Source organism: Equus przewalskii, chromosome 11 (genome assembly GCF_037783145.1).
Source record: "Equus przewalskii isolate Varuska chromosome 11, EquPr2, whole genome shotgun sequence".
NCBI classification, from domain to species: Eukaryota; Metazoa; Chordata; class Mammalia; order Perissodactyla; family Equidae; genus Equus; species Equus przewalskii.
Window position 1 is genome coordinate 10,804,259 of NC_091841.1, and position 19,617 is coordinate 10,823,875.

General features: G+C 43.2%; 1 long non-coding RNA gene across 2 annotated transcripts in view; it reads right to left on the bottom strand.

The window, feature by feature from the left end:
* Positions 1–12,844: 12,844 nt before the first annotated feature.
* The window catches only part of LOC103566490 (uncharacterized), a 63,649-nt gene continuing 56,876 nt past the window's right edge, over positions 12,845–19,617 (bottom strand). Inside the window, exons 3-5 of one of the 2 annotated variants that reach the window (XR_011524091.1) lie at positions 18,360–18,496; positions 17,412–18,065; positions 13,810–14,641 (exon numbers count right to left, since the gene is read on the bottom strand). This is a non-coding gene — a long non-coding RNA (uncharacterized lncRNA). Of the gene's footprint in view, positions 14,642–17,411; positions 18,066–18,359; positions 18,497–19,617 lie in introns of both variants that reach the window. The other variant, XR_011524092.1, reaches the window with a different exon arrangement.

The window sequence follows — 19,617 nt, forward strand, 5'->3', positions numbered from 1 at the left end:
TCTCCTCTTGGTGGGCTCACCCTGAGCAGATGCTGCAGGTCTCCAGCTGGGCGAGCAGAGGACCCGATGGGCCATGGAACAGCCGAGGGAGCTCACCTCAGAGCTCAGCTTTTCGTAAGACTCTGCTTTCCTCCAATCTTATCTTTCTCATACATCACTATTTTCCTTAATCCCGATATTTTTTCTTTATTTGTAATTGTGTTTTATCATATCTTTTCTTTTGCGTTTCCTCGAATCTTTGTGGCGCAACAAAAGACAAAAAAATAAATAAATGTCAAGGTTTCTATTTCACGTCATCAAATCAAGACACATCTTGTAAGTTCCTCAGGATCCCAGCTGTCCTTCCTTCCTTTCCTCCTTCTTTCTTTTGTTTTTAAGGTAACATTTTTCTGTAAATGCAATACAAATATCTTTTTTAAAAAAACTTTTTTTCATAGTGAAGTATGAGCAATAAAACAAAAGTCAATCAAATTCTACCACACGTGCTCGCCACCTCCCGCCCCCAAATTGATAACTACTATTAACATTTTGGTGTACAACTTTCCAGGTGATTTCACTAAAATTAGCCCCACTCTTAAAACAACCCCACTGTAACATTGACTTGGATCCTATTTTTAAACTTAGCAATATATCACGTGTTGCTTTTCACCTCACTGCATATTCCTCTGGAAATATTTTATTTCCTAAACTGGAACCTTTGTTTTTGTGATGTATAAAATATTCGACCAATACAGAGAAATAAGGTTTCCCTCATAATCCCACGTCCTAAAGATAATCACTATTATTAAAAAAGAAATCCTTCAAGTTTTTATATATACGTAAACATGCATTTCCATAAACAGAATCATAATGGGGCCGGCCCGGTGGCACAGTGGTTAAGTGCGCACATTCCGCTTCGGATCCTGGGTGTGGACCTACGCATCACTTATCAAGCCATGCTGTGGCAGGTGTCCCACATATAAAGTAGAGGAAGATGGCCACGGATGTTAGCCCAGGGCCAGTCTTCCTCAGCAAAAAGAGGAGGATTGGGGCAGATGTTAGCTCAGGGCTAATCTCCCTCAAAAAAAAAATAAATAAAAATAAAAAAACAGAATCATAACACATAGTGTTTTGTAACATGCTTTTTCCTATTATCGCTAGATCATGAGGCTCTTTCCGTGTCGATGCATATAATGCATCATCCTTCTTAACGACCCCATAGAAGCCCATCCCATTTACTGAATGTTCATAATTCATTTAGCTAATCACCTGCTGTTGGAAACATTTGAGTTATTTCCAGTGTTTTTACTATTATAAGAAATACTGCCAAACATCGTTGTATACACATCTTTGTCACACATCTGATTATTCTCTTAGAAAAAAATTCCTGAAAGGAAAATTGCAGAGAAAAATAGGACACATCTTTTAAAATTTGATTCATATTAATAAATGACTCCATGGGAAATGCACCAATTTACGTTTCCCCAACATGTATGAGAGAAGATGGTTTTGCCACCGTCTCCAGCATTGGCTGTGGCCACTCTTTTTCATCTTGGCCAGTACACTGGCTGGAAAATGATATTTTATTGTGGTTTTAAGCTGTAAGTCTTTGATTATTGGAGAGGCTGAGCATGTTTTTATGTATTTATTAGTCAGGCAAATTTTTCTTTTTTCTGGGAAAGATTTGCCCTGAGCTAATACCTGTCGCCAATCTTCCTCTCTCTCTCTCTTTTTTTTTTTTTCTTCCCCACCCAAAGCCCCAGTACACAGTTATATATTCTAGTTGTAAGTCCTTCTAGTTTTTCTATGTGAGCCACCACCACAGCATGGCTACCAACAGACAAGTGGTGTGTTTCCGAGCCCGGGAACCAAACCTGGGCCACCGAAGTGGAGTGCACCAAACTTTAACCACTGGGCCATCAGGGCTGGCTCAGGTGAATTTAATTTATGAATTCTCTCTTTATGTTCTTTGCCCATTTTATTATTCTTTTTTTCTTATTGGTTAGCAAAAGTCCTTTATATATTAAGGCTATTAACCTTGACATCTATGTTGAAATTATCTTTTGTCACTTAGTTCATTGTTTCTTTTGCCCTAGAAAATTTTTATTTTACATAGTTGTATCAGCTGTAGGTAACATAAAGTCAAGCACAGGGGCTTAAACCATAAAATATTGACTATTTAATTAACATGAAATCCAGAGACAGGTGATCCCAGAACTGGTTTGGTGGTTCAGAGATGTCGCCAGTCTCCTTATATCTTTCCGATTTGCCATGTACGATGTGTGGACAGTGTCTCCCCTTGTAAGACGAGATGGCTGCTACACCTCCAAATATTACATCCACATACTCCAATTAGGAAGGAAGAAGATGAGGACAAAAACCGTTATTTCATCTCACAGATCTGTTTTCTCACTGGGAAGGAAAATCTTTCCCGGTAGTCCCCAGCAGATTTTTATTTACATCTCATTGGTAACCAGTAGTGTCTGCCAACATAGTCAAACCTGTCAATCATTTCCCCATGACTTGTGGCTCAGTACCATATTACCAAAGGCCCTCCCCACCCCCAAAATTCTTTTAAAATGTACCCCAGTATTATCTTCTTGAACTTTCAAGTTTTTTGCTTTGTTTTGTTAATTTCCAAATCTTTAAATTATCTGAAATTTATTTTTGAGTGTGGTTTGAGATTACTTTTCCCTAAGGATATTCAGTGATACCAATAACTTTTATTGAATAATCAGGGGCTGGCCCCGTGGCTGAGGGGTTAAGTTCACGTGCTCCACTTTGTTGGCCCAGGGTTTGGCCGGTTCGGATCCTGGGTGCAGACATGGCACCGCTTATCAGGCTATGCTGAGGTGGTGTCCCACATGCCACAACCAGAGGCACTCACAACTAGAATATACAACTATGTACTGGGGGGCTTTGGGGAGAAAAATAAAAAGAAGATTGGCAACAGTTGTTAGCTCAAGTGCCAATCCTTAAAAAAAAAAAAAAAAGTAATACCTTCCCCCACCAGATTGAAATACCATCTTTATTATATATCAAATTCTGCTATATTCACGGGCCTGTCTCCAGTATCTGTTCCTACACCCTACCACAATATTTTAATCATTATAGTTTTATAGGTCAATTTTATATCAGATAGAACAAATTATCCTTTGTCAGCATTTTCTTAGCTATTGTCCATTTGTTTATTCTTCTAGATAAACTTTAGAATTAGTTTAACTAGTCCTCTCCCCCCTCCAACAAATGTTCTCTCTTGGCATTTTGATTGCAATTACATTAAAATTATAGACTAATTTTAAAAGACTTCATGTCTTTACCAATATTTAGTCTTCCTCCCAGGATCACGGAGAGTACCCGCCCCCCCCCCCCCCCCACTTTTCAAGTCTTCTTTTACATCCTTTAGCAAGGTTTCATAGTTTCTTCATAAATATCCATTTCTGTTAAGTTTATTTGTAAGTATTTTATTTTATTTTATTATTTTTTTTTGGTGAGGAAGATTGGCCCTGAGCTAACATCTGTTGCCAATCTTCCTCTTTTTTTTCTCCCCAAAGCCCCAGTACATAGCTGCATATCCTAGTTGTAGGTCATTCTAGTTCTTCAATGTGGGATTCCACCACAGCATAGCCTGATGGGCAGTGTGTAGGTTCGCACCCAGGATCTGAACCAGCAAACCCCAGGCTGCCAATATGGAGCCCGCAAACTTAACCACTCGGCCACAGAGCTGGCCCCTGTATGTATTTTATTTTTTATGCCAATTGTGAATGGGATCTTTTATGCCAATAGGAAAGCTAACGAAGGACCATTCTTGCATTCCTTAAATATACCTTATTTGGTGATGAATATCTAAAAATATTGCTTGCCTCAATTTGCTAACAGTTCATTCAGCATTTATTCCCAAGACAGGTTGGGGTATAATATTTTTATTCTTTGAAGGATTTTTATAATAAAGTTTACAAAGTTTCTAAATGAATTAGGGAACTTGCAATCTTTCCCTCACTCTAGGACTGTGTTACCCAATGCAGTGGCCGCTAGCCGTGTGCAACAAGAGAGCGGTGGAAATGTGGTTACCGCAACTGACGACCTAAATTTCTAATTTAATTTAATTTCAATTAACTCACATTTAAATTTAAAAATTGATCCTCGATTTGATTACTGAAAAACTTTTAAGTATGCTTGGAAAAACATGGGTCCATGAATCTACTTTTCAACTATAAATTTCATGAAATCTGAATCTTCAGAGATCAGTATTCCTGATGAAAATTTAGCGTCTGAATTGAATTACAGCACGTGCTCTAAGTATAAAATACAAACGGAAGCTTGAAGACTTAGTGTGAAAAAATAATGTAAAATATCCCATTAATAATTTTTACAGTGATTACATGTTGAAATGATAATATTTTTGATATATTGGGTTAAATAAAATATGTTATTAAAATTAATTTCACCTGTTTCTTTTACCTTTTTCATGTGGTTACCAGAACATTTTAAATTATATATGAGGTTCACATTACATTTCTATCAGACCATTGCTTTAGATTTTTTAATAATAGCAATTATCTTATCCTTAACATTCGCTAGAACTATACTTGTTTTTTTGTTGTGAAGAAGATTGTCGCTGAGCTAATATATGTGCCAATCTTCCTCTGTTTTATGTGGGATGCTGCCACAGCATGGCTTGATGAGCAGTGCTGGATCTGCGCCCAGGAACCGAACCTACAAACCCTGGGCCAATGTACTGGAGCGTGAACTTAACCACTATGCCACCAGGCCAGCCCCTACACTTATTTTTTATAACCACATATTGTCCCATCAAATGGATGAACTAAATGTGTTTAACCAAATATGTTGTTGAGTATTTATTTCTTCCTTTCTCTCTTTCTTTTTTTTTTTTTCCGTTCTTTCTTTCAAAAATTATAAGCAATTTTGTGCTTAACAAGTTTGTGGCTATACCTTTGTGCAGTGGAATGACATGGTCAGATTTGCTTTTTGAAGATCACTTTGGTTATATTATAAAGACCAGATTGGCCAAGACCAACCATGGATTCAGTTAGGAAGCCATTGAAGTTCTGGGGAAATGAGACCAGTGGAGATGGGAAGAAATGGACACTTCCCAGAGACGTTTAGAACATCGAGCCAATAGGACCTGGAATGGATTGGATACTGGAATCATGGCAAGGAAATCACCAAGCATGACTCCTAAGGTTCTTGTTGGACAACCAGAGGTTGGTAGATCGTCACTGAGTTGGCAGTCCTAACAAAGAACTAGTTTGGAAGAATAAGCTTTCGAGTTCAGTTTTGGAATGAGGAGTTTAACGTGCTCTTGAGGGACCCAAGTAGAGGTGTGGAATAGACAGTTCTAGAGCAAGAGGAGAGGAGAAGATGGAGATAAAATTTGGAAGTCAGTAGTGTCTGGACAATATTTGAAGCTTGAATGGGCCTAAATGACACAGTCTGGGGAGAGAATGTACTCTGAGAGATCTCTGTGTTTGGGGGAGAGGTGACTAAGACCAAAGCTTGAGGAGCATCAGTATTTAAAGCCAGGAGAAGGGGGAGTCAGGAAGGGAGACTGAGAGAGAGCGGCCAGCGGTGTAGACGCAAAGCCAGGGTAGCATGGTGTAGGATGTCAAGGAAGCCAGGTGTTTTAGAGAGAGCATCAACAATTGCTGAGAGGTTATGTGAGATGAGGAGCTAAAAAATGCCTATCGCTCAACCTCGCTAATAATCAACTACAAATCAAAACAAGACATCACCGTTCACCCACCAGATGGTAAAGATTTTCAAGATTAACAACATCCAATGTGGGCAAAGATGGGGGAAGGGTTACTCTCATACCCTGTTGGTAAAAACGTAATGGGACCAACTCTTTGGGTTGTCTCGGCAGCATCTATAACAATACAAACTACAGGGGCTGGCCCCGTGGCTGAGTGGTTAAGTTCTCGCACTGCGCTTTGGCGGCCCGGGGTTTCACTGGTTCGGATCCTGGGCGCGGACATGGCACTGGTCATCGGGCTGTGCTGAGGCGGTGTCCCACATGCCACAGCTGGAAGGACCCACAACTAAAAATATACAACTATGTACCGGGGGGCTTTGGGGCGAAAAAGGAAAAATAAAAGTCTAAAATAATAAAAATAATAATAAAAAATACAAACTATCTACACTCTTTAACCTAGCGATTTCTCTTCTAGGTATCTGTCTTAGGGGAATACACACTCATACACAAGAAGTTGTAATTACAATACCGTTCATGCAGCATTGTTCGAAAAACTGTTAATAACATAAATGTCCTTTGGTAGAAGGAAAACAGTGGCACATTCTATTAAATACTGGGCAGCAGTTTAAAAGAACAGTGTAAATTTATACACTGAAAAGCTCCCCACGTCACCGTGAAGTGAAAAACTAAGTCACAGAACAATATACATATAGTAAAATCTTATTGATATACATTTAAAAACCTGTACGTCTGCATATTTAGATTTCTATAGGTATAAACACATAGAAAAATGTCTGGAAGGAATTCTAGCAAACTGTTAACAATGATTAACCAAGAAAGTAGTTTAGGGTTAGTAAGAACGAACGAAGACTTACTTTTACTCTATATACTTTGGAACAGTTTGCCTTTTTAAAACAAAAACTTGGGGCTGGCCCTGTGGCCGAGTGGTTAAGTTCGCGAGCTCCACGTCGGCGGCCCAGGGTTTCGCCGTTTGGGATCCTGGGCGCAGACATGGCACCGCTCATCAGGCCACACTGAGGCGGCGTCCGTCCCACATGTCACAACTAGGAGGACCCACAACTACAAATACGCAACTATGTACTGGGGGGCTTTGGGAGAAAAAGGAAAAATAAAATCTTAAAAAAACAAAAACAAAAACAACTTATCAATGAATTGTTTAAGTTTTTGTGTGTTAATGCCCATGGGATTCAGGAACATGGGGATTGTTGGTGAGTTTGGCCAGGCTGTCTCAGGGATGGTGATGGGGCTGGAAACCATATTGGAGAGGTTGTCCTAATGCACTATGATTTGACTGTTACCCCCATTACACCTGTGACAGCTGTGCCTGAGCCAGGCTGGGGACATGGTAGAAAGAATATGAGCTCAGCTTTAGAAGACTGGGATGGAGATCCTGGTACCACCGCGTACCAGCTGAGCCTTTTCCTATCTGTCTGTTTAATTGGAGCTGGGTTTTGTGAGGATTAAATGAGATGATATTGCATCAGAAACACCATTCAGGTGGTCAGTCATATTATCATAACGCTAAATCCTGGGGCCTCAAACTCAATTATTGCCCTGCATCTTGAAATGATCTCTTCTAGTGCTCATCTCCTGCAGCCAAGGCTCGCCCGGGACCTCATTTCATGAGTGAGGAGCCTTCATCTCACCAGCCCACCCCAGCTGACTGCTGGAGGCACCTGGGGAGCTGTGTTGAGACAGATGCTCAAGGCCAGTAGGTGAGTGCATCGCAATCCGTCAGCAATGTCTGATGTGGATGAGGGAGCAGGGAGTGGACACTCACATCCCTCCTATTTACGCAAGGCACTGGAAGAAGCAAAAACTGTCCCTCCACACCTTTTCCCGGAATTTAACCCCTTTTCTCTCTTTCTTTCCACCTTTCAGCCATTCTTTTAATATCAGCTGGTTCTATCTAATCTTTTCTGGGGTGTTAACCTCCCAATTACGTCTCCCAGGGATATGTGTGTTTATGAAGGGCTTCTTCAAGAAGGTTTTTTTTTTTTTAATTGAGGTCACATTGATCTATAACATTGTGTAAATTTCAGGTGTACGTCATTATATTTCGGCTCTGTATGGACTGCATCGGGCTCACCACCAAAAATCTAGTTTCCACCCATCACCATACATATGTTCCGTTGCCCCCCTCCCCTGTGGAAACCACCAATCTGTTCTCGTATCTATGTGTTTGTATGTTTATCTTCTGGACTTCTTGAACACAGAAAAGCCTTCAACATTCCCCCAAATGAATCTTTAACCGTGAATTAGCACGTGAAAGGTAGTCACTGAAATAATTTGGGGCCCAGAGTTTTATCCCTAACTTTTAAGTCACTCCTCCGAGGTAGCATCCTTTTCTGCTCCTTCCAAGGTCAAAAGGCCCCTCGAGCAGTTTGATGACTCTACCACGGCAGCGGCCCAGCCTGGACCAGCCCGGTGGCCGGCCTGCCCTGAACAGGGAAAGCTCAGATGGACGTGATGCGGCGACAGGAGCCTCACGGGACCCCCCGCTTCTCACTTCGTTCCTCTCACACTCCCATCTCTTCCCTCCAGGCCCTTGACAAACAAGACAACATTCGGGATGTAAAAGGACTTGTGTGCATGTTTGATAACGATGACAGCGACGGCAGCCGCATGGGGGCCGCCGGGGAGGCACGGCCCCGCCCCGTGCAGGGACTTGAAACGTTCCTTTCGCCTCTTTCACGCACATAAAATAGTTCCTCCTCTCAAAGATTTCTCAATCTCAAAACTGACTTTCTTACAAGGGTGTTCTTTCATTTTGTCTATATTGTTAGATTTTTAAAATAATGATGCTGTATTAGTGGAATGATAGAGATTTTTCCATCTTGGAGGGGAAAAGGAGCCGACTTTCGAATAGCTTTGTCTGCCTCCATCCTTGACGGCTGAGTTACTTCCTGTTCGCTGCCTTTACTCGGTGACAGCTGCATATAGTTTAAGAGTATTTGTCCTCTTACGTGTAGCACTTGGTATCATTCACGCATTGGCAGAAAATACAAACAACTTTACCAATATTGTCTGAAAGACTTTGGAGTTAGAAGCCGTGAACACTGTGAGTGGCAAGAACCCAGCAAACAGGCCCAAAATGTTTGCTGGATAAAAATGGCATTGTTTTTTTTTTTTTTTGAAATGAAGCTATATCATTCTATTTGTTCTAAATTGCCTGTTCCTTCATTGATTATTATTTTTTATCATCTCTATTGGTTTTCTATTGCTGCATGACAAATTACCACAGACTTAGTGGCTTAAACAATACCCGTTTATGTTCTCGAAGATTCTGTGGGTCAGGAGTCTGGGCACGTTTTAGCTGTGTCCTCTGCTCAGGGTCTCACAAGGCTGTAGAGCCAGGGCTGGGGTCTCATCTGAGGCTCAGGGTCCTCTTGCAAGCTTGCGTGGCTGTTGGCAGAATTCTCTTCTCTGCGGCTTGCTTCTTCAAGACCAGAAGCGTCTCTGTTCTCAGCAAAGGTCTAAGGCTTCTTTTAAAGGGCTCACCTGCTTAGGTCAGGCCCACCTAGGATAATCTTTCATTTGATTAACTCATAGTCAACTGATAAGGGACTTCAATTGCATCTGGAAAAATTCCCTCACTTTTGCCATATAATGTAACCTCTCAAAGGAGTGACAGCCATCATATTCACATGTCCCGTCCACACTCAAGGGAAGGAGATTATATAAGGGTCACTGGAGGTCAGTTTAGAATTCTGCCTGTCACGTCATATTTTTACCCTGAGCCATCATAGACAAATGAGAAAATACAAGCAAGCAAAAAGAAAAGTAAATTAAATAATTGGAAATGCTACCACCAAGAGATGACCTCTCTTAGCAGGCTGATTTAACCCTCTTCATTTTTCCCTTAAGAATACGTATTTTTAAAATGGGATTGTGGCGTACATATTATTCTGTTACTGACTTTTTTTTTTCACTCTAAAAATGTTTTGAAAATATCTTTCTATATCCACACATCAATATCTATCGCATTCGCTTCAAGGGCGTAGTACATTCCAATCTATGAAGCCACTATAATTTTTTTAAGCAGCCCACTATTTGAGGGTGGGGGGTATTTAAATACACCTTTTATTTTAGACAGTTTTAGATTTACAGAAAAACAGTGAATATGGATAAGACAGAGAATTCCCATATACCTCACACCCTGTTTCCTCTTTTATTAACATCTTACATTAGTATGGGACATTTGTTACAATTAATGAACGTATTATACATTATTATTAACAAAAGACCATACTTTATTCTAATTTCCTTGGTTTTTACCTAATGCTCTTTTTCTATTCCAGGATTCCATCCGAGATTCCACATTACATTTAGTTGTCGTGTCTGCTGAGGCTGCTCATGGCTGAGACGGTTTCTTAACTTCCCTTGGTTTTGATGACCTTGACAGCTCTGAGGGGTACTTGTCAGGTCTTCTGTAGAATGCCTCTCAACTGAGATTTCTGACGATTTTCTCATGATTAGACTGCGGTTACACGTTTTGGGGAAGAAGACCACAGAAGTAAACTGCCATTTTCATCGCATCATATCAAGGGGCCATACTATCAACATGACCCGTCACTGTTGATTTTGACCTTGATTCCCTGGCTGGTGGCGTCTGTCACATTTCTCCACTGTAAAGTGTCTCCCTTTCTTTTCCCTTTTCCGTACTGTACTCTGGAAGGACGTCACTGTGTGAAGCCCACACTTCTGGAGTGGGGAGTAATGCTCCCCGCTGCGTGAGGGCAGAGTACCTACATAATTATTTGAAATTCTTCTGCACGTGAGATTTGTCTAATTTATTCAATCAAATATCAATATGGACTTGTGGATATTTATTTTATACTTTGGGTTGTAACCCAATACTAGTTTATTTTTCTCCTCAAATTGTTCCACGTTTCGCCGTTGGGAGCTCTTTCATCTGGCTCCCTCATCCTTTTGACATACTTGTAAGGTTGTGAGTTTATCCTTGTTTGTTTGTTTCTTTGAGCACTTTCTTACTTTCTCACACTACAAGATGCTACAGGCTTATCTTGTATATTTCCTGCCCCGGTCCTAGGATCGGTAGTCTACTAATTTTTGACACTTGGATTATTTCCAGGTTTTTTGTTTCTTTGTTTTGTTTTGTTTTGTTTTACCATTTCTAAACAAGACTGCAATGAACATCTTTGAGAATATATTCATAGCATCTCTATTTATAAAAGCCAAAACAGTGCAACAGGTGAACCTGTAAACAAGCTGTGGTAGAACGAGACAATGGAATACTACTCAGCAATGAGAAGAAAGGAACTATTGCTATGTGTAACAACATACAAACATCTCAAGAATACGCTGAGCCCAGACACAAAAGAGCACATTCAAGATGATTCCATCTCTATGAAGTTCCAAAACAGGCAAAACTAAGTCATAAGGACAGAAAATAAGCCAGTGCCTGGGGTGGGGTGCGAGGGGGGAGGAGACTGATGGCAGAGGGCTCAAGGGGGCTTTGTGGGGTGATGGAAATGTTCTGTATCTTGAATGTAGTAGTGGTGACATGGGTTTATGCAGTTGTCAAAAGTCTTTGCGTGCTTAAAATGGATGCATTTCGTTGTATGTAAATTATACCTCTATGAAGTTGATTAAAAGAAAACAACATTAAAACTGAGTCCAGATTGCAGAAAAAGCACCCCGAGGAGAGAGAATAGGCAGGGAGACATGGGCTCACCCTTGGCAGGTGTCCTCAGGGAAGGAGGCAGGCCCTCGTTGGCCTCTGTCACCCACGCTTGCCGCGCGGAGATTCTCATTCTGATTCTGATACGTGCGCCTCCCTGCGCCTCACCTCACCGCTGGAGGAGAGAAGGCAGCCCTCGTGCTGAACCAGCCCAGCTGCAGGGCCTGCGATAGGGAGAATGCAGGTTGCAGACACTGAGGGTGGACCTGCCGTCCCCCGCAGCCTGGAGGCTGGACATGCCTTGGGACATGTCCGCTTGTTGGGGTGCAGGGAAAAGTCTGGAACAGGCAGGGACCCAGGCAGCTTTGCTGCAGAAGCCTCGCTGACAGAACCTGGCAAAACTAGGGGCGCCTCCTCACTGCCTGCGCTCACAGGCAGAGGTTTGTGCAAACGCCAGGTAGGGGGTGGCCTGCTGGCTTGAAATCGCCTCGCTGAGGGGGGAGCCCCAAGTCCTGGCACAACCAGCAGCAAGAGGATACCTCGAAAAGGAGGCAGCACTGGGGGCTGGGGAGGACGGCAGGTTCCGGTGACACCGCAGGAGCAGCTCCTTGGAGGGTCCTGGGGAGGCCAGGCTTTGTGGACTCTGGCCTCAAGGGACATGCCTGAGTGTCCCCGTCCACCTGCCGGCAGCCGTGCTGCGCGATGAGCAGGACCACCTTATGGAAACTTCAAGGGAACCTGAGCAGCGTGAGGGAGGGGGACATTTGTAAAAGACTCGATCTGCTGCCTGAGCAGAGTCTTGAGATTGGAGGTATTTATGTAACATAAGCTCATCTGTTCCTTCGGGAACCTTTGTGGAGGGCCCTCAGTGAGTCAGCTGGTGTTTTAGTCACTGGGGGCAAAGCCGGGGCAAGACAGTCCGCTAAGGAGGTGACGCTTGAGCACAGCCCTTGTACCCATGGGCCGGAGAAGCCTGGAACATCCTGGTTACGGCGCAGATTCCTAGCAGGGCAATTTCTGGGTCAAAGGGCATAAATATTTTGAGGCTTTGGATAGACGCTGCTAAATTATTCTCTCGCAAGTTTCCTAGGTTGCCTTTTTACAGGGAGGGGGGGAAACGCTGTGTGTTTTAGGAGTGCTTCAGAGAGTTTAAAGAGCCTGTGCGTGTGTGTGTGTGGTGGGCAAGGTCTCCTTTTCCAAATGCCACCTCAGACGGGTGGTTCAAGCTCCTTTCCCACTCATTTCAGACCTCAGATTTTAGGAGCTAAACATCCTAGTAGTTACTGTTCAGAAAGACCTGCGCTTATGTCCCAGCTCTACCGCTCACGGGCCGCAGTGCGACTTTGGACACCTTTGCCTAATGCTGCGTAAGCCTCAGTTTTCTCATCTGTGAAATGGGCCTTCTGATTAGGGCTTGGCCCAAAATGCTATGTGAGGGTTAGACAAGACAATAGAAGCGAGGTACTTCACAGAGGACTCAGCACATAGTAAGTGCTTGTGACTTTTATTCTGCAAAATCAGCAGTACCTGGGGCTCAGGAGCAGGCCCCCAGCACAGGGCAGCGTGCTCCCAAGTGGACCCAGAGTTGGCACAGGCCTGCTCTGCGCCTCCTTCCGGACACCAGATGGGTCAGTGCAGTTCAATTGTCATCCACTAAGATTTCCCGTCTGGCCGAGGTTCCCTCCCCAGGTAGGAGTTAACCCGACTTTAAAAGGCCCCAAATGATGTGTGTGTCTGTGGTGTGCGTGTGTAATTTTTTTCTCCTAGAAAAGAACCCCTAGGGATCTTTCCACACTCCCCTAAGCAAAACCAGCTGAGCAGAGTGAGCCCAAACTTCTCAAAAACGATTCACCTCTGCCCTTAGACCAGCCATGGAATGTTTTGACCCCAAAGGATATTGTAGGGGGATGTGTCTGAAAAACCGCAGGCAATTGGGAGCTGCGTCAGAGTGAAACCGTCACGAGCCCGCACACTCTTCAGTGACGGATGTGGCAAGTTTTGATCGCTTGCTTGCAATCTTTTTTTAAAAACCCAAAATGCAAACACGGCCAGTATTCCACCTGGAACTCAGGAAATGTTCTGCCTCTGTTCTCTTCACATACTTTATATCGTGCACATCAGTTTCTCACAACCGCTCTCGTCTCTGAACATCCCGAGGTCCCTGGGCTCGGCGATCACACCCCAGCAGTTCCTTACGCTTTGCACCGAAAGACGTGCTGCTCGCTCATCCTCCGCCTCCGCCTCCGCCTCCCCACCTCGGGGTGAGGCGTCTACAGCGGGGAACCGCTAGTCTGGAAAGCCCTGCGAGTCCGGGATGAGCGACGGCTCCCAAATACTGATCTGCAGACCAAGTGTTCACTCATCTCTAAGATAAGATGAGTAAGAGCAATACAGAGAGGTTTTCGTAAAGCTAAACGTCATCCATTTTTGACTCGTAACGATGTCCTCTTGATTTTTTTTTAAATATTCTTTTATGAAATTTAGTGGAAATGGATGAAGGTGAGTTGTGCTGGTTTTTTTAATACTGTTCTTACTTGGCAACATTAAAAGTTGGCAAAATAAAAACTTGGCAAAAGTATGCTCATCAAAATGTGTTTTGAGATTTTCCTAGTCTACAAACTCCCGAAGTCTGGAATTCACCTGGAAAAGAAGCCACGTGCATGAACTGAAGGAAATGTACACAAACGGGAGACGGCTCTGTGCTGTGCTCAGACACGCCATTTCAGCTCATCCTTACAACAACTCTGGAGAGGGAGATAGTATTTCATTTGATGGACCACGAAGGCGAGGCTTCTGGAAGTGAAATGACGTGCCCACGGTCACTCAGCTAGGCACGGGGAGGGGAAAGCCTAGGATTTGAACCCGGGCTGCCTGAATCCGGATCCAGAGTCCCCCTCTCCGTCTCACAGTGTCTGTTCCTGAACTGCCACACACAACAGGAGATTCAGAAAAACATCTAAAATTGAAGTAGGTGCAGAGCCTGACTCAGAAGCCACTGTGAATAAATGCCTTCATAGATTCAGAATAATCTTCCCATCCTCGAGAGAGAGAGCGAGAAAGAGAGAGAGGTGAACTGCGGTGTTTTGTGGTCGATGCACTTTCAATAAACACAATGGCTGAAATTTTGAAAATGTGAAGTGCTGAACCATCCAGGACGAGCGAATTCGAATTCGTGATACGAAGGGGCCGCAGGGGCAGGGGCAGGTCCTGAGCGCGCTGTCTGCCCTCTTCAGACACTGAGGCCCCAGAACAGGAAGTGGACACGGCGGCAGCTGCCTCATTACCTGACAAATGTAGAGAAAGTGACAGCTTAGGGGAAAACAAGAGTGATTAAGGGATGGGAGAATTCATGAGTAAAGATGAAGAAATAATTACGCACAGCTTGGCTAACTCATAAATCAAGGATGATCATTCCATGTGCAAACACCAGCAAGGTGAAAAGAATCAGAGAGAAAGATGGGCCAGTTAATGTGCATTTAAAAGTGAAACAATGCTAGGAATTAAGAGAGTGCTGGAAGTCAGGGATGAGCGGACTCGCTGGGAAAAATCATCTCCCAGGGGGAAGCGACCAGAACCCCAGGGGGTTTGAGACACCAACGAGATAGGACAAAAGATCAGAAAAGGTGCCGTGTGGAACAGCCCCACTCTGGGCCCTATGGGAGAGTGACAAGTGACCAGAGCCTTTTCCTTGCCTCCTCTGACGGCTTCCACACCTCTCTCTCCCACCTTAGGAAGATGGGGTGGCAATCTGAGGAGGCAAACAGTGTCAACACATATCGCAAGGTAACATGATCTCGGCTGGGTTTGATTTGGGGCCATGGCAGAGAAGTGCTAATTATCCCCAAGAAACTGGTCCCACGACAGAGCGATCCTGGCGACGGAGCAGCCCCTCATGGCCTCTCCTCAGAGCCCTGTGGGGGATTGGGAGACCTAGGTTTCTTGACCCAAAACCAGCTGTCACAGGACTAGCTGCCAGCAGAGGAGGCGCACCCCATCACGGCCGGCAGAGGAAGGCGAGATTTGGGCAGAGTTTTGGCCTCTTCCGCCCCTGGGATCATCTTCCACCTGTGCGTGGTTTTCTTAGCAACCCTTGCAAATGCCTTAGGGATCCGTGAGCCCTCATGCCCAGAAGAGGATAGGATCAAGGTCTCTGTCACTTTCCACTGGGATCCATCAAAACACTTGGTCCAACCTGTGAAGAATGGGTTCTGGTCCTGAAATGCCTCGCTGACGAGAAGGGGACAGGTGGGACTGAGGCCAGAGGTCCCATTGTGGGTTTGGGAAGCGTCTGGTACTTTGAGATTTGAAGGGAGCGGGTGAAGGGTGGCTCCTTCTTGTGAACACACTGAACACGGAGGAAAAAGCAAAAAGCAACAGAGAGATGGGAGAACACAGAAACCTGGTTGAGCTTGTATTATAAGCCCTCTGGGAGCTAATTGCGAGTTACTTCCATTGTCTTGCATATTTCTGGCGCTCCACATGGGTTAATGATCGGCAGTGCAATTAAATAGACATGAGAACAATGCGGGGCCTAGGAAGGCTCAATCAAACGGGACACCAGGGCAGCCAGGAGCCACATAAAGTATACGGCATAAATGATAAGCTTACTGAGGGCAGGGAATCTACCAATTCTGTAGAATTTTCTCCCCATGGAGCTCCGAGCATTTAAGGGATAAATGACACCAGTTAGAAAGTCAAGCATTTTAAAATCGTGATAACCCCCATGAGGTGTGTTTCAGTCCTTTTTCAATTTCTCTCCTCAGTCTCTTAGGGATGTTTTTCCCTCATAAAACGGGCAGCCCAAGTTTTTAGTCGGAAGTGCTTCTCAGAACGGCCTGTTAGCTTTAAATAAGCCAAAGGGATAAAGTAATATAATACCCCTGGTTTGGAACATAGTGTCCAGTGATTGATTATGTGGCCAAGTGGCCCGACTGGAGAGTGGTCGAACCCTGGGCTCTTCATCTCGAGGGCCACCGTTTTGTGCTTGCATTCATTCACCGAACCAGCGGTCATCGAGCACAGACAGTGGGCACAGGTGGTGCTGGCGTTTGGGCGAGAAAAGAAAACACACAGAACATGAGAAGTGGAGGCCCTGGAGGACAGGAGGGGCGTAGCATTCATTTTTCATATCCCTCAGTGTCTATCCCTGGGAAGAGGGACACCACAAGCCGCCACGAGTCACTGACTACATCGTATGAATGAAGGCTCAGAAATGAGGTTAGTGCAAGGGTTTAGCGAGAGAGGGAGGGCGTGGGTCCCCAGAATGACGGAGCATGATGCAGGGGGAGGAAGGGAGGGCCACGCTGGGAAGACAGAGGAACTGAAGACGAGCCATATAACCGCGTTAATTAAACACAGACACGCGTGCACACCACACAGAAGACAAACTCACTGACAAGGCACCTTGCTGGAATTGCGGATAAAAGATACAAGCCCAGACTCTTAGGGTCATTGTGTGCGTGCAAGCATACGGGAGGCAGAGAAATGTAAACATCTATAAAACTACGTGACAATTGTTAACGATCCAGTTAAAAAAAGGAATGATGGGTAAAATTTTAAAATGAAGTGTAGATTAGAAAATGTATTTGTATGCATGTTAAATAGCCTGATTTTGACAACAGTACTGTAGCTCTGTAAGAGAATTGTCCTGATTTTAGGAAATAGATAGTGAAGCATTTGGGGGTTAAAAAAAAAAGTTTTTTTAAAAAGGCACGGTAGTCTACACAGAAATTGAAATAGAAAGAGGTACACCTGAAATTTGTATGAGGTTATAAACCAACGTTGCCTCAGTTAAAAGTAATTAAATAAAAATTAAAAAGGCACGTATACAACATCTGAAGAGCACAGAGGAGGAAAGAGTGACCCCCAAGGGATGTGGACGGGAAGGAAGAGAGTAAGGGTGGCTTCACCAAGGATTTGACAGTTGGGTACCATGTGAAAAACAGAGAGGGCGTTCATGAGAAGAGGGTTGCAGAGGGCATGCTACGAGCAAAGGTATGGCATAAAAGCACGGCGCAGTGTGGCCTCCTGGAAACCTTGAAGAGTGAGGCTTACCTAGAGTTTCCAACTTGTGAGTAGGAGTGTGGATGAGAACACAGATGGACAAGACGCTGAAGGGGCTTTGGGCTAGTGTCGGACAGCCTCTGAAATTGGAAAGTCAAAAGAAACTCCTCCGTAGACACAGTTCTTATCTGCAAAGCAACCACTGTCTGTCTTGTGAGACACAGCAGATGCATGTGCCGCATACAAAAAAAGGCTCAAGAGCGTTTTGGAGAAACGACTTTAAAAATCAGGATCAACTGAGCCAAGAAAGAGCTCAGAATTGGGTTGGGCAAACTCAGTTTCACAAGCATTTTTGAGCAACTTCTCTGTGCAGGCTTTGGGCTGGGCCCTGGGGATAGAGAGATGAAAAGATGTGGTCCCCGCACTCAGGGTGGATCACAGGCTGGTAATCAGGAAGAGTGTTTTAGACAAAGTGAGTTTTGAGTGGGAGAAAAGGGATGTGGATTGACAACCAGCTAGACCTCCAATGGCTGGGCTTCTTCAGGCCTACTGTTGACCTCCAGGCGCTGTACCTGGTACCCAGGCGTCAGTACATCACTGTTAGGAGGGAAGGCCAGAATCGAAGGGCCATTTGGTGGCCAGCAGAGGTAAGAAGGATCTTCTAAATTGAAGATAACTGACCTGCGCTTAGCCACAGTGACAAATCTGTTGGAGGAATGTAAAGAAATTAAATTGGTCAAGAAAATTAGAGGCCAATCTCATTCATTCACCTAGATGCAAAAATCCTAGGAATTGAATTCATCAGTGTATAAAAAAGATAATGCATCGTGATCAAGTTGTGTTGATCCTAGGAATGCAAGAGTGATATAACATTAGAAAAGATATTAATGCAATTCACCACAGTAGTGGATAAAGGAGAAAAAATGGATGATTATCTAAACAATTGTAGAAAAAAGCATTTGCTCAAATTTACCACCAATTCATAATGAAATTTCCTACCTGATAAAGAGTTTTTACCAAATAATTACAGCAAATATCATTCTTCAAGGTGAAATGTTTGAAATATCCCTTTTGAAATCAGGAGCAAGGCAAAAATGTCTGGGTCAACTCTTCTTCCCAGCATTGTACTTGAGGTCCTAGGCAGCACAATAACAAAAGAAAAGAAATAAAACGTATCAGTTTTAGAAAGGGAGAAACAAGACTGACATCACTATAAATAATATAGTTGTTTACTTAGAAAACACAAAAAACTTTATGAGAAAATTGCTGGAATTAATTTTTAAGTTTAACAAGGTGAGTGAATAATATAAATTGATTGCATTTCTATAATCCACCAATAAACAGTTAGAAATCATAATTTTGAAAGACTCCAATTACAATAGCAACCAAAATTAAGGTATTTAGGAATAAACATGATGTAATATGTGTAAGATGTAAGACTTTTATACAGAAAAAATTTAACTTTATTGAAAGACAGTACATAAGTCTTAAGTAAATGGGGAGATGAGCCATGTTCATGGATAAAAAGTCATAATATGGGACTAATGTCAGTGCTCTTCAAATATATTTATAGAGTGAACTCAAGTCCTTATGTCAAGAGGGCTTTTCAAGTAACTTGACAAGTTATTCTAAAATTTATATGGAAAGGGCAGAGTCCTAAGAGTAGCCAAGACATTCCTGAAAGAAAGAATGAGGTAGAAGGACCTTCTCTATTATATATAAAAACATAATATAAAGCTATAGTATGTAATATCATGTGATAAAGGTACAGGCCAGACAAATGGACCAATAGAATTGAACAGAATGCCCCAAAGCAGACCTACATGTATATGGAAACCTGGTTTATGATAGAGATGGCACCACCAGAGAAAGGATAGATTATTCAATCAATGGTGCCCACAATTTGTTACTCACATGGGGAAAAATTAAAGATGGATCCCTACCTCACACCATATCCTAAAGTAAATTTTGTGTGAATTAAAAGCAAAATGTACAAGGCAACACTTTAGAATTTTTAGAAGAATTTCTTTATGATATCAGGAGAAAGATTTCTTATACAAGGTACAAAATGTACAAACCACAAAATAAAAGACTGATACATTAGACTATGTTAAAAATAAGAACTTCTTTCATCAAAATATATCTTAAAGAAAGTGAGAAGGCAAGCCACAAATTGGGGAGGATGTCTGTAAGGCATATAACTGACAAATGAATATACAAGAAACTTTTCCTTCAACTGTCTGCCTGCTCATGTCCT